The sequence below is a fragment of the Poecilia formosa genome, unplaced genomic scaffold (genome assembly GCF_000485575.1).
Source record: "Poecilia formosa unplaced genomic scaffold, Poecilia_formosa-5.1.2 Scaffold425, whole genome shotgun sequence".
Classification (NCBI taxonomy): Eukaryota; Metazoa; Chordata; class Actinopteri; order Cyprinodontiformes; family Poeciliidae; genus Poecilia; species Poecilia formosa.
The window spans coordinates 393,903-400,068 of NW_006800364.1; the positions used below are offsets into that span (position 1 = coordinate 393,903).

At 35.3% G+C, this 6,166-nt stretch overlaps 1 protein-coding gene across 1 annotated transcript in view; it reads left to right on the forward strand.

Annotated features, from left to right (window-relative positions):
- The window catches only part of ascc3 (activating signal cointegrator 1 complex subunit 3), a 376,011-nt gene that overhangs the window by 356,107 nt on the left and 13,738 nt on the right, over positions 1 to 6,166 (forward strand). The window lies entirely within an intron of this gene.

The window sequence follows — 6,166 nt, forward strand, 5'->3', positions numbered from 1 at the left end:
CACAATGCATTGTGAGACCTGACTCAGTGCTGTACATTGAATTGACCAGTCCAACTTATCTGGATATTCATCACAATAAACTACAGAATCCCAGGTGACTGTTATTATTGACATCTTTAACATTTGGTCCAGAAAACTTCTATTTGTTGACTAAAGCTGCTGATGACTGGAACTTGTAGAGAGTGGAAGCTGCCGTCAGCTCACACTTGGTACTGATTCTGTCACAGAGGGATGTGGTCATCTTTTTCCAGTTCTCCCCAGTAACTCTTTGCAGACTCAGACATGGTGGATCACCACAGTAGTGCAATATTTTATTTAGTTACAGGTGTTTACTAGTTAATCATTTCTGTCTGATTTTATGTTTCCAAAAGCCCCTGCTCTGTAGTCCAGATGTCACAGTCCAGCACACAGACACTTTGACTATGCAGACTGTTTTTTCTTGTCTTAATTAAATCCAGACATGAATTTTCCTCATGCTTTATCATCAATAACATAAAAATGTCTGGAATATTTTAGTGTATTCTCCAATATAATCAATGCAGTATGGATACTTGACACAAGCATAACCAATATAAAACCAATAAAACAGATAAACAATTCTTCCTAATCTCTCAGAGCAGTAGATAAAAAAAATTAATAGAAAGGTATACAAGAGATTAAATATAAGTAAAATGCTGATGCATTCAAAAGAGACCTTAAGGTCTACAGAACTTTAACACCTTCATTAGCTAATGAAGGTGTTAAAAATTGAGGATCCTCACTGCTAAAGAACAAAACAGACACAAACACAGAGCCACACTGAATTCTGGGACATACAATAAAATGGAAGGAGTCAGAATTGCATTTCAAAACAATAATATCAATGACAGTACTACACACGTGGGCAAAATTGTTGGTTCCCCTCAGTTAATGAAAAAATAACCCACAATGATCACAGAAATAACTTGAATCTGACAGAGGTAATAATGAATAAACATTCTATGAAAATGAACAAATGAAAGTCAAGCATGGCTTTTCAAACATGCTTCTACAGAATTATTTAAAAAAATAAACTCATGAAACAGCCCTGGATACCATTCTTTTTGATGGTACCCTTAACTTCATATTTTGTTGCACAACCTTTTGAGGCAATCACTGCAATCAAACATTCATATAACTGTCCATGAGACTTCTGAACCTCTCAGCAGGTATTTTATCCCACTCATGAGCAAACTGCTCCAGTTGTCTCAAGTTTGAAGCCTTTTCCAGACGATATGTTTCAGCTCCTTCCAAAGATGCACAATAGGACTCCTACCATTCATTTTATCCATCTCTTTGTTTTGTCATGGATTTTCCTCATGTTGCCACGTCCAAGGAGGTTGGCTACAGTCCCATGGATCTTAAATTTCTGAATAATATGTACAACTGTAGTCACAGGAACATCAAGCTGCTTGGAGATGGTCTTATAACCTGTACTTTTAACTGCTTGTCTCTAGTTTTCTTTCTAATCTCCTGATTTTATTGTTGGTCCCAGAATCCTTCGCTTCCTCTTTATGCTTCTCAATGAGTTTAGCAGTTGTATGAATGATCTAATTGTCTGACTGTTGATTGCAGCAATCCACATTATTAGCAGAAATAGAGGGCCCAAAAACCAAATTTTGCTTAGGGCCCCATGGAGGCTTGGGCTGGCTCTGATCATTTTTGTCCAGGCTTGTTTCATGGGTTTATTTTTTTTTAAAAATAATCTGTTAAACCATATCTGAAAAGCCATGTCTGACTTTCATTTGTTCATTTTCATATAACCTGGCTCCCATTGGTTGTTTCTAGATAACACTGTGAAATGGCAGAGGAGCTCGATTTTGTATTCATTATTACCTCTGTGACCATGTGTATATGTCACTTGACCTGATTAGAAAATAACAATAATTCCTTTTTAAAGGTGCTGTATGTAACTTTTAGAAAAATTTTTTTTTTAAAATAACAATAATTCCTTTTTAAAGGTGCTGTATGTAACTTTTAGAAAAATTTTTTTTTTGTTTTGTTTTGTTTTTTTACATATTTGTTAAAACTGTTGCAATATTGTGAAAGTATAATATGAGAGAAAAAAAAATATATGAACAGATCAATCTCCTTCACTCTGAGCTGCTAATCCTGTCTGAAGAAATGCACCACTTCTGAGTCATCCTGCCTAAGAACAACCATTGTCCTCCTGGCTGATGGGCTAAATGTGCACATTGCACATGGTGAGCAGCTGTGAAGTGGTGATTGACAGCACTAAGATTCTCCTACTGACTCCCATTGGTTGTTTCTAGATAACACTGTGAAATGGCAGAGGAGCTCGATTTTTTATTTTTTATTTTCCCATAGATCTGTTTCATACCATACTGTCACAACACAGTGATGACTTCAACAAATATATACAATTTTTTTTTATGAAAGTTACATATTGCAGCTTTAAGAATTTCATCTGAATCCTTACAAATATTTTAAAGCTTTGTTGCATAAAGTTATCAATCCCATATCCATTTTAGTTGCTCTTCACTTCTGTCCAGAGCTCCTCCATAAAATCCTTTTCTTCTTACAGTTTCTCACTTTTTCTGCATGGGCGAAGCGAGGCGAAATGAGAAGCTCTGTATTTAAACCTGTTGCTGTCAGACCTTACTTTCATTTCATTATGCTTTGCTTTAACAGTAATTCATTTGTACTGCATTAGCATTTTGATTGCCATGAACCTCCTTCTCTATGCAGCTTGTCATTTTACCCTCAAGAAATGACTTAAATTAATGTCGTTTGTTTAAGATCAACTCAAAGAACTGGGATCTGATTCAGCTTGAACATATCCTGCTCTGCTCTATTTTAGTGTTTCTTCGACTTCTTGTTTTCTCCTGTTACTTCATGTTGAAAGTGCATTCTGTCAGAGCCCCTCTCTAGCAAAATCCATAATGTCTTATCCACAATCTTCCTCATTGTTAATAAATGAACTGCCTGCTGTTAATGTTTTTTCCATGTTTATACTACATCACACATGAAATTATCAGAAAAATAATAAAAAAATCTTATTTGTGAAGTTACTTTGTGCTATACAATTACAGTAGAAAACCAAAATGTATAAAATTAACATGCTACAATACTACAGTTGAAACCAGATATTAATATACACCAACTAAAAATCACCCACACATTTTTTTCTCTGTCTGAAGATTAAGGAGAGCCATTTCAGATACAATTAAATTAATAAATAACTGGCTTTTTCATTCTTATTTGTATTTATCTATTTATTTATTTACAGTATGCATTTATTTGTTTTATTTATTTATTTGTTTATTATTTTACTTATGTTCCCACATTTATTTCTCCCTGTGCTGTTTCCATTTCCTTATTCATTTCTGCTTCATTGTGATAATGAAGAGGGGCGTTGTCTTCATGCTACTTGGCTTCAAGAAAGATGGCGACCTACGACCAGCTTATCAATGAGCTGAAGCTTAGCAACTTTATTAGAAAATAGTGTTGTAACTATTGACTTTATTTTTCGTGTGGACGCTCATTTCTGGACTCTCACCTCTGAATGAAGAACAAATGTGTGTTAATCAAAAATTCACCAGACATAGACTTTAAGCTTTTTTTTTTAAACAAAACAGCTTTATTTTTTGTTAAAGCTGGTAAGTGTTTTTATTGAAAGAAACTGATTTTGCCTGAAAAAAATTCACCTATGTGAAATGTCTTTTTGTCCTTAAAATACCAAAATTTCTACTATGTCTTTTTATATTATTTTTTTAGATATTAAATGATTGATAATTTAATCAGATACTAAGTAGTTGAGTAGACTTTTTACGAAATACTTTATTATTCTTACTTGAGTAATTTTTTTGGATGGCTACTTTTTACTTTCACTAGAGTAAAAACATGTTGAAGTAGTACTACTCTTACTTGAGTACAATTTTGGGTACTCTGCCCACCTCTGAAGAACAGTAATCAAATGTGGAAGCACATATGCAGACCAAAAACATAGGAGTACTAATGTGGACAAGTTTTATGCCCACAAAGAACTACTTAAATTAATAGTTATATTTACTTTATATGCATACAAACATGTTTATCATTGACAGACATACACAATAACTGAAATAACTGTGTAAATTTAAATACAGATACGTACAGTCATTTAAAAAATTATGCCATCCTAGTTTTCTTCAAATTCCTTCTTCATTTTAATGTTTGGTACAACAATTTTCTATGTCTTCATGACTGTATAGGCATACCTGCACACTGCTCACCTTAACAGTGTGCGTGTCTGCACATCAGTGGTGTTGAATGTGCATCTGTGGATGTCAGGGTGGCCTCTCATGCAGATCTCCGAGGCTTGCCATTCTCATTCTCTCAGCTCAGCAAAAACAACTCATTCGTCGATGCTCCACAGAGTTGCCTTTGGGTATTGCTGTTCTCTTATGATGTACAGAAAGGTCTGCACTTCATAGTTCCACCTCAGCTAGTAGCTTCAGAGGACTCCCGAAGATGCAATTGGAAGCCAACTTCATCTGCCGCTTTGTCCAAACTATGAAAAACCTGACGGTGAATCTCTGAGTCCGTTAGAGCCTCTACCTGAAACACGTTCTGTCTGAGCGTCCACACAGAAAATAACAGTCATTAGTTATAACACTATTTTCTAAAATAAAAGTTGCTAAGCTTCAGCTCGGCAAGCTGGTGGTAGGTCGCCATCTTTCTTGAAGGCAAGATGGCTGAAGCCATCTTTCCAAATACACTGCGCCTCCTCATTATCATAATGAAGAGGGGTGGAGAGATGGGAAAAGGACAGACAGAAATAAATGTGGGAATGGATAAAAAATTAAATTATAAATAAATGTATCAATAAATGAAATAATAAATGCATATAAATAAGAATAAAGAAGCAAATTATTTATTTAATTTTAGTTGAAATGGCTCTCCATAGAAGTTCAACCAAACCAAACATTTCTCGTATTAGGTTAACTAGAATTACCTAAATTATTTATTTTTGCTAATTGCCAGAAAAAATAGTGACATTTTTTAGAGATTTTTTTGTATACCTTTCTTTGAATTCCTAAGTTTACATACATTTGGTCACCATCAGGGATAACTATCATTTAAAATGTATGATTTTGTGTTTCCTTCCACAAACTTCTGATAGATTAACCTACACATCTGAGTTAATTGGAAGGACCTGAAACACACTGCCTTCTTGTTTGACATGATGTGAAAGTTAAAAGAAATCAGTAAAGACTTGAAGAAGAGAATTGTGCAGCTGCACAAGTCTGGTTCTTTCTTGGGAACAATTTACTGATGTTTAAAGGTTCATCTGTTCTAACAGTTATATGCAAGTATGGGAATGTCCAATCATCATAACATTTAAGAAAGGGATGGGATCTCTCTCTTAAAGAGCATGTGTTTTGGTCAAAAATGTGCAGATTGACCCCAAAGCAAAAGCCTTAGACCATGTAAAGATCCTGCTGAAGCTGGTCAGACTGTCATTATCCACCGTCAAACTGTCCTGTACTAACATGGGCTGAAAGGCCACTCAGCCAGGAAGAAGCCTTTACTTCAAAAGAAACATAAAAAGCCAGACTGCGGTTTGCAGATATACACAAGGACAAAGATCTTACTTTCCAGAGACATCTCCTATGGTCTGATGAAACTAAAGTGGAACTGTTTGGATTAATGACCATTGTTACATTTGGAGGAAACATGGGAATGCTTGTATCACCCTAACTGTGAAGTATGGGGGTGGAAGTATCATGTTATGGGGTTGTTTTTGCTGCATGAGGAACTGGTATATTTTATAAAATATACCAGTATCATGAGGAAAGAATATTATGTTGAAGTATTGAAGCACCATCTAAAGACAACAGCCAGGAAGTTAAATCTTGGACAGAGATGGGTCTTGCGAATGGACATTAACCCCAAGATTGCAGTCAAAGTGGAGACAAAGTAGGTAGGGACCACAAAGGGAATTTTTTTGTTATGGCCATCACAAAAGTCTTTCAAATTTCATTTATGTTTTACCTTTTTTTGGTGTTATCAGTCATGACAATGCTGGCAACACCATTGTCAGCATTGACAATGCAAAGTACTGGGTTTGCCTTTCAACCCAGTACTTTCTTGGTTGCCTTGCACCAAGAAAGTACTGGGTTGAAAGGCAAACCCAGTACTTTGC